The sequence below is a fragment of the Benincasa hispida genome, chromosome 1 (assembly GCF_009727055.1).
Source record: "Benincasa hispida cultivar B227 chromosome 1, ASM972705v1, whole genome shotgun sequence".
Taxonomy (NCBI): domain Eukaryota; kingdom Viridiplantae; phylum Streptophyta; class Magnoliopsida; order Cucurbitales; family Cucurbitaceae; genus Benincasa; species Benincasa hispida.
Window position 1 is genome coordinate 24,152,729 of NC_052349.1, and position 8,924 is coordinate 24,161,652.

Sequence of the window (8,924 nt, forward strand, 5' to 3'; positions counted from 1 at the left end):
ACTACCTAAAGGAAAGGAAGGCCACCAAGGCTAAGGACAAGGCAGATAAAGCTAAATATGATTCACTTGTACTTAAAACTTGTTTAGTGGAGAATGATGATTCTACCTAGATAATTGATTCAGTCGCCACTAATCATGTTTGTTCTTCTTTCAGGGGATTAGATCCTGGCAACAGTTAGAGGTTGATGAGATGATGATATGAGTAGGCACTAGGCACGTTGTCTTAGCTGTGGTAGTGGGAGGGATCCAGTTATCTTTACAGAATAGGTTTCTTGTTTTACATGATGTATATATTGTTCCTCAATTTAAGAGGAACCTTATTTCTGTAAAGTACTTGTTGCAATGTAATTACACTATTTCGTTTAATGTGGATACTTTTATTCATAAAGATGGTGTTAATATTTGTACAGCGTATCTGGAAAGTAACTTGTATGTGCTAAGACTGTTAGCCATAAGTTCCCTCCATGACCCAGAATTGTTTAGAACTATTGTAACTCATTCTAAACATCAACAAATTTTTCCAAAAGAAAATTCCCAACTTTGGCACCTTCGATTAGGGCACATCAATCCAATAGGATTGAGAGATTGGTGAAGAATGGACTTCTAAGTAAGTTAAAAGAAAATTCTTTACCAGTGTGCGAATCATGTCTTGAGGGTAAGATGACTAAAAGACCTTTTACTGGAAAAGGTTATCGAGCCAAAGAGCCTCTTGAGTTAGTACATTCTGACCTTTGTGGTCCTATGAATGTGCGAGCCCGAGGTGGCTATGAGTATTTGATCAGTTTTTACTGATGATTACTCTATGTATGGGTATGTTTATCTTATGCAACAGAAGTTTGAATCCTTTGAAAAGTTCAAAGAGTTCAAGGCTGACGTTAAAAATGAATTGGATAGACAAATTAAAACACTTCGATCGGATCAAGGTGGAGAGTTTTTCGACTCGGCATTTCAGGGCTATTTGATAGAACATGGAATCATTTTCCAACTCTCGGCGCTGAGTACACCTCAGTAAAATGGTGTAGCGGAGAGGAGAAATAGAACTTTGTTGGACATTGTTTGTTCCATGATGAGTTACACTTCCTTACCAGACTCGTTTGTGGGTTTCACAGTGGAGACTACGGTATACATACTCAATTGTGTTTCTTCCAAGAGTGTTACGAGAACATTTCTGGAGTTGTAGAACGGGCGTAAAGCTAGTTTACATCACTTCCGCATTTGAAGTTGCCCTGCACATGTGCTTAAGGCAAATCCCAAGAAGTTGGAACCACGATCAAGGTTATGCCTCTTTGTAGGCTACCCCAGAGGNGAACCGATTTTCTTGACAGAAAATATGATAGATAGAATTATTTCATTCCAATTTTTGTAAAGGTTCATTCTGGTCCATTAATCCTTGGTTTTTTACATGAGATGTATGGTTAATTATATGTCATATGGTATGTACATATAGTAAATCCCACCTTAGGTCATGCATTGGTCATACATCATCTCTTTATTGTAAATGTTATAATTTAGAGAAGCATGATTTAATTATGTAAGAGCATGCTTATGCATCATATAATATAAGAGTGATATTTATGCATGCATAAAAACCATTGACATGCATCATCTTTATATTATAATTGTTATAGTATAAGGGTGAATGGAAAACATGTTTCCTTGGTTATTACGTGTATATAAAAGTTATGTATAATAATGATCGAACATTGCATGAAGCATAACACATAGGTTTCTTTATAAGCGTTATAAACACCTAGTTATGTGTGAGGTATTTTAGTTGTTTCTTTTTAAAGGCTAAAAAGAAATTAAAACTAAAAGCAATAAGAAAGATATGCATGCTCACTTAGGTTGCCCTGCACATGTGCTTAAGGCAAATCCCAAGAAGTTGGAACCACGATCAAGGTTATGCCTCTTTGTAGGCTACCCCAGAGGTACACGAGGGGGTTATTTTTATGATCCATCGGAGGGTGTTTGTTTCCATGAATGCTACTTTCCTGGAGGAGGATCATATTAGGGAGCATAGTCCACATATTAAAGTCGTGTTGCGTGAACTTTTCAATGAAACTACTAAAACTTCAACAAGAGTTGTTGAAGAGCTTGCTTCATCAGCAAGAGTTGTTGATGGTAGTTCATCTAGTAGGTCGATTCCACCTCAAGAGTTGAGGGAACCTTGACGCAGTGGGAGGGTTGCGAACCCGCCCGTTTGCTATATGGGTTTCACAAAAATCCTTGCTATGGTAGCAGATGGTGACATTGAGCATCCGTTGTCTTATCAGAATTCAATGGCGGATGTCGACCGGGATGAATGGGTTAAGGCCATGGATCTCAGATGGAGTCGATGTACTTTAACTCAGTATGGGATCTTGTAGATCAGGCTGATGGGGTAAGACCTATAGGTGGTAAATGGATCTAAAAGCGTAAACAGGGTGCTGATGGGAAGGTGCAGACTTTCAAGGCCTGACTTGTGGCAAATGGTTATACCCAGGTAGAAGAAGTTGACTATGAGGAGACTTTCTCGCCTGTTGCCATGTTAAAGTCGATCCACATCCTTTTGTCTATTGTAGCTTATTATAATTATGAGATATGGCAAATGGACGTCAAAATGGCCTTTCTGAATGGAAATCTTAAAGAGACCATTTACATGGTGCAACCTAAGGGATTCATAGTCCAAGGTCAAGAGAAAAAGGTTTGCAAGCTAAATCGGTCCATTTATGGGCTGAAACAGGCATCCAGATCTTGGAACATATGGTTTGATACTGTGATCAAGTCGTCTGGCTTTGATCAGAACGTTGATGAACCTTGTGTCTAAGGGAAGATCATCAACGCTTCAGTAGTTTTCTTAGTGTTGTATGTAGACGATATACTACTCATTAGAAACGACCCAATTCCAAATGAAAGATTTGGGAGAGACTCAGTTTGTTCTGGTTATACAGATTTTTTGGGATCGTAAGAACAAAGTCCTAGCATAGTCTCAGGCATCGTACATTGACAAGATGTTGCTCAAGTACTTGATGTAAGACTCCAAGAGGGGCCTACTGCCATTAGGGCATGGAGTCACTTTGTCTAAGGACATGTGTCCTAAGACGCCTTAAGAGGTTGAGGAAATGAGACAGGTCCCATATGCGTATGCCATTGGTAGGTTGATATACGCGTTGCTTTGTACTTGATTAGACATCTGCTACGTTGTGGACATAGTCAGCAGGTATCAGTCTAACCAAGGCCAGGGTCACTGGACATCAGTGAAGAACATCCTCAAGTATCTTAAGAGAACGAGGGATTACATGCTCGTGTATGGATCTAGGGATTTGATCCTTACTATATACACGGATTCTGACTTTTAGACTGATAAGGACTCTCACAAGTCCACGTCAGGGTCAGTCTTTACTCTTAACAGAGGAGTTGTAGTGCGATGAAGCACTTAATAAAGGTGCATTGCCAACTCCACTATGGAGGTGGAGTACGTAGTGGCTTGTAAAGCTACTAAGGAGGCCGTCTGGCTCATAAAGTTCTTGACATAGCTGGAAGTTGTTCCAAATATGTCTAGGACCATTACACTCTATTGTGATAATAGTGAGGCAGTGGCGAACTCTAAGGAGCCTAGGAGTCACAGGCGCAACAAACACATAGAGTTGAAGTATCACTTTTAATTCATTAGGCGGTTATGAGATAATTCGCCAAGAATTTCTCCGGAATCGTGCGAAAGAGGGAAGATCGGATTCGATTCTTGTAACTGAAGAATAAAATGAAAATTGTTTTTTCATTTTGTAAGACACGAAAAAAATTCACTCGTGGTGTGAGAAGTTTACGATTACTTAGCGTTGAGAGCCTATGAGATAATGCCCATCGTCCTAAACGATCGCACATCCACACACTAACCAATCGCACGCGATTTCTAAATGATCGCTTACTTTTTCTAAACGATCACATAGCATGCCATGCATACCTAAACGATTGCTTACCTTTTTCTAGACGATCGCTTAGTAATACCTACACCATCATGTACCTTTCTTTAAACGACAAGCACCCAACTATACGATAGTCATTTACTATCTCCCACTTGCTTGTTCGTACTACATGATCATCTTTTTCTCTTCTGTCTACCAATTCCATCAAAGTCCACCCTTTGGATTCTCACTCCAAGAATACCAAGGGCTTCAAGTGGTGGTGTCATCCCTAGTTGATGTTGGTTTGTGCACTGCCGATCATGTAGAGGACTGTTGTACTGTTAGGTGATTGTTTGCTGGGCGATAAGAAGCATAGAGGAGTTCACTTCCATTGGACTAAGTTCGAGTGAAGAATGTCTTCAACTGGTACATTTACTCAGTCTTTTGTATATTTTTTGTTAAAGCATGCCTGTAATTAGTGTTACAATGCATATTTGTTTCTTAGAATGTATGTGTGGTAATTTTGTCGCAATGAAATCGAAAGATCCGCATTCGCTCATGGATACTCTTGTTTAAGAGTTCCTTGATCTGACCAATTGAGTGCGATCAAAATTGGTGTTGTCACTAGCACTTCTTTCATTTTTTCAAATGCGCTCAGATAGTTGGAGTCAAATTCAAAGGTTCTACAAAATTGTAATAGTAAATTCATCGGTTAAGCAATCTTGGAAAAATCTTTCACAAATCTTTGGTAAAATTTTGTGTGCCCAAGGAAATTTCTCAATGTTTTTACATGTAGGCGGTGGTAACTTTTCTATGGCGCCAATCTTTACCTTGTCGACTTCTAATCTGGACTTGGATACTCAATGTCTAAGCACGATCCCTTCAGTTACCATAAAATGTCATTTTTTCCCAATTCAAGACCAAGTTGCTGTCCTCGCACCTTTTCAAAATTTTCTCGAGGTTTGCTAGACATTTTTTGTATGTCTTGCAATAAACCAAGAAGTCATCCATAAATATTTTTACTGAATCTTCAAGATACTCAGAGAAGATGGCCATCATGCACCTCTAAAAGGTGCTAGGGGCATCGAACAATCCGAACGGCATGCGTCGAAAGGAAAATGTCCTATAGGGGCATGTGAAAGTTGTATTCTCTTGATCTTCTAGTGCGATCATGATTTGATTATATCCTATGTAGCCATCCAGGAAGCAAAAGAACTCATTCCCTGCTAATCTGTATACCATTTGATCAATGAATGGCAAGGGAAAGTGGTCCTTTTTGGTCGCTACATTGAGCTTTCTAATCCATGCATATCCTCCACCCCATAATTGCACGCATTGGTAGTAGCTCATTGTTCCAGTTGGGGACAACGGTCATTCCTCCTGTTTTTCGAACACATTACTCGGGAGTGACCTATATGCTATTAGAAATGGGGAAAATAATGCATGCATCCAACCATTTGATGATCTCCTCTTTAACAACTTACTTCATTGTAGGGTTCAGTCTACGTTGATGCTCGATAGATCCTCCTTTTCCTTTCTCAAGTCTTATTTTGTGCATGCAATAGGACGTACTGATACCCTTGATGTCAGCAAAAGTTCATCCTATTTCCTTGCTATATTTCTTTAGAACTTTCAACAAAACAACTTCTTGCTCCTTTGGGAGTGTAGCTAAGTTAATGACTGGTAGGACTTCATCCTAACCAAGGAACGTGTATTTTAGATAGGTAGGAAAAGCCTTTAATTCCAACACTAGTGACTGCTTAAGTGGAGGATTGATTTTTCCATCCCGATCTTCAAAACTCAATAATTCACAATTCATCTATATCTCTTTCACCACATAGCAAGATCAATTGTTACAATCGCCACATCTTCCAATTCAATCTCTTTATCAATTTCAAGTTCAAGCCTGCAAGGCCATTATTCTTCCAACTTAACTACCCCGCATGCGTTGATCTCATCTGGTTTGTTCATCACTTTCAGGATATTGAATTTCAAATTTTGGCCATGGACTTACATCATAATTTCTCCCTTATGCACATCAACCTGGGTTCTGCCCGTAGATAAGAACGGTATTCCTAGAATGATGGGCACGTCTTTGTCTGCTTCATAATCTAATATGATGAAGTCTATAGGTAGAATGAATTTGTCTACTTTAACTAGCACATCTTCGAGCTTACCTTCTGGGTGCACCAAAGATCAATCTGCTAATTGTAGATTAACTGTAGCAGACGTGAGCTCTCCAATTTCTAGTTGTGTGAAAATTGGCAAGGGCATAAGGTTAATACTTGCTCCTAGATCTCATAGGGCATGACTGATGTAAATTCCACCAATGGAGCAAGGAATTGTGAAACTCCCTAGACCCCACATCTTTGGAGGAATTATTGTGTTACAACCTTGTGTCAATGCCATTGTCTCGTAATTGCCTATTTTCCTCTTTTTGGATATAACATCCTTCAGAAATTTGGCATACGCTGGCATTTGTTCTAACACTTCTTTGAGTGGGATATTAATGTGTAGTTTTTTTAACATTCCTAGAAAGCATTGAAACTGGCATTCATCATTTTTCTTTCTTAATCTCTATGAGAATGAAGATAGTTGTACCTTATTTGATGTCGTTGATGTAAAAGCTATTGCAGATGCATCTCTATGTTCCTCTTGAGTTTCTTGCGATGGTTGAATGTTGCTTTTATCAGATGAATATTTTTGTGCTTCTTCAAAGGTTTTGTTTGACTTTTCCTTCAAAGTTTCTGTTGTAATAAGTCCACTCCTCAAGTTCACTGTTTGACATTGTTCTTTTCCTGAATTCCCCACACGGAAGGGATCTTTGTGGTGCTTGGAAGTGAACCTTGCGGTCTATTCTTCAATTCCCATACGATTTGTCCCATTTGGATTTCAAGGTTGCGGAACAATGTCACTTGCTTTTGAAGGACTGGTTCATTCTTTTATGTATATTCCTTCAACAAGTTTTCTAAAGGTGAGGTGGTTAGTGGCTGAAATGAGCTTGTTGCTTGTTGATGCCCATTTTGTCTTTTATGGAACCTAGGTTGTCCATCTTTAGGGCCATTATGAAAGTTAGCTTGCGGTTGCTGATTTCCTCTCCATAAGAAGTTGGGGTGATTTCGCCAACCAGGGTTGTAGGTGTTAGAGAAAGAGTTATTTTTTTATAAAGTAAATGAATTATGGGTTTCCTAGGCATACCTTAAAAGAATGAGGTTCTTCACAAAGAATGCAACATTCATTAGTCATCTAAGTAATTGTGTTCACTTGCCCGTTTCTTGTGCCAGATTTGGTCATGGTCATTGCCTGTAGTAGGTTAGTCATTGTGCTCACCTACGTATGAAGCGATACAATGTAATCATTACTTTGTCTGTCAACTGACCTTAAAATATATTCATTATCCTTCCAGTCTTCATAATTCTTCGAGATTCGATCAAGAATGTTTTTAGCTTCAACATATGTTTTATCCAACAATTCGCCTGCTATAATGGCATTTACTGCTATTTACAATGCTGAGTTTAAATCATAGTAAAAAATTTCCATCTGTAGGCAATCAGGAGTCTGTTATGCATGTAGTCTCTTACTAACCTCTAGAATCTTGCCCACACATCACTGAGCATTTCATTTTCTTCTTGCTGAAAATTAGTAATTGCCCATCTCCTCTTCACATTTTCCATCGGAGGGAAGTATTTTGTCATAAACTTTTCTACTACTTTCCCTCAGTATGTGATTTCGTCTGGTTCAAGTGAGTATGCCCACTTTCTAAAGTCATCATACCATGAAAATGGGAATAATGTGAATCAAACTTCTTCTGGATTGATGTTTGGGAATACAAATGTATTGCAAATTTCAATGAAACTCCTCAGATGGGAGTGAGGATCTATGTCGCGCCTTCCCCAAAATTGGCCAATCATTTGAAGCATTACAGGCTTCATTTGAAATCCGGTTCCATTGAAAGCTAGTCGCATGATTCTTGATGAGAAATCATACACGTTAGGTGATGCATAGTCCATGATGGGCCTATTACGATCATTTGCCAAACGAATGGTGTTGGCAAGGATATCAACATTATTATTAATCACTGCACGCGGTTCTTGCGGATGATCTTGCTGATCTGCCATTCTTTGGTCCTAATTCTTTTATTGTCTTCTTCTATTTGCTCTTTGTCTTCTGCGAAAATTTCTCTCAATTTTCGGGTCGTATACAAGCTTAGGTGTAGATCCCTCGCTTATAAAATGTTTGTACCTTATTCACAACCAAAGGTACAATACTCCAACAATTGATATCTACGAAAATAAAAAATAAAAAAAAACAATAGTCTTAGCATATATGGTTACCACAATCCCCGACAATGGTACCAAAAACTTGATGCGTTCATACAATGCAATGAAATGAATGTTGAAATATGGGTTATAATGCACTATTTTATCTAGTTAAACCCAATGAGATTAACTAGAGTCCTGGTGAGTATAGAGTCAAACTCAGGGATTGTTTTGTTGTAAATGCGTTGACAACTATTATTCTCATCTTGACGCAATTTAAACACTAAACAGGTTATGGATTTTGATGCTATTCTAATGGTAAGATTAATTTTAGTAATGGATGCGATGGGATTTTCACTTCAATTGAAACATGAAGGAATTCTAAAACTAGAGGACCTTTGAGTGGAAGCAGACCATTGCAAACTCCATCGTGAAAGAACATAAACATTTACAATCAAACTGAAATAATTATGCATTAAGGACTAAATTACAACATGATTTTTAAATTAAATACAAAGGATTGAGTGACAATACCTTTGAAGAACTCTTTCTTCACGTATTTCCCTCGATCAGTCACCAATGCATTGATGACATGCAGAAATGCATGTCATCTTAGGCCTTTTATTTAGAATTATGAGGACTATTAAGCAGAATATGCGGCAATTATGTTAGGAATTTATGAGAAAAGGAGCTTGCGGCGTTCAACATTGAGAATCTCGGCTAAACAATTATTATGCGTTATTATGCATTCAATTGTCTATTCTTGTAGCTAACACAGGAAGTG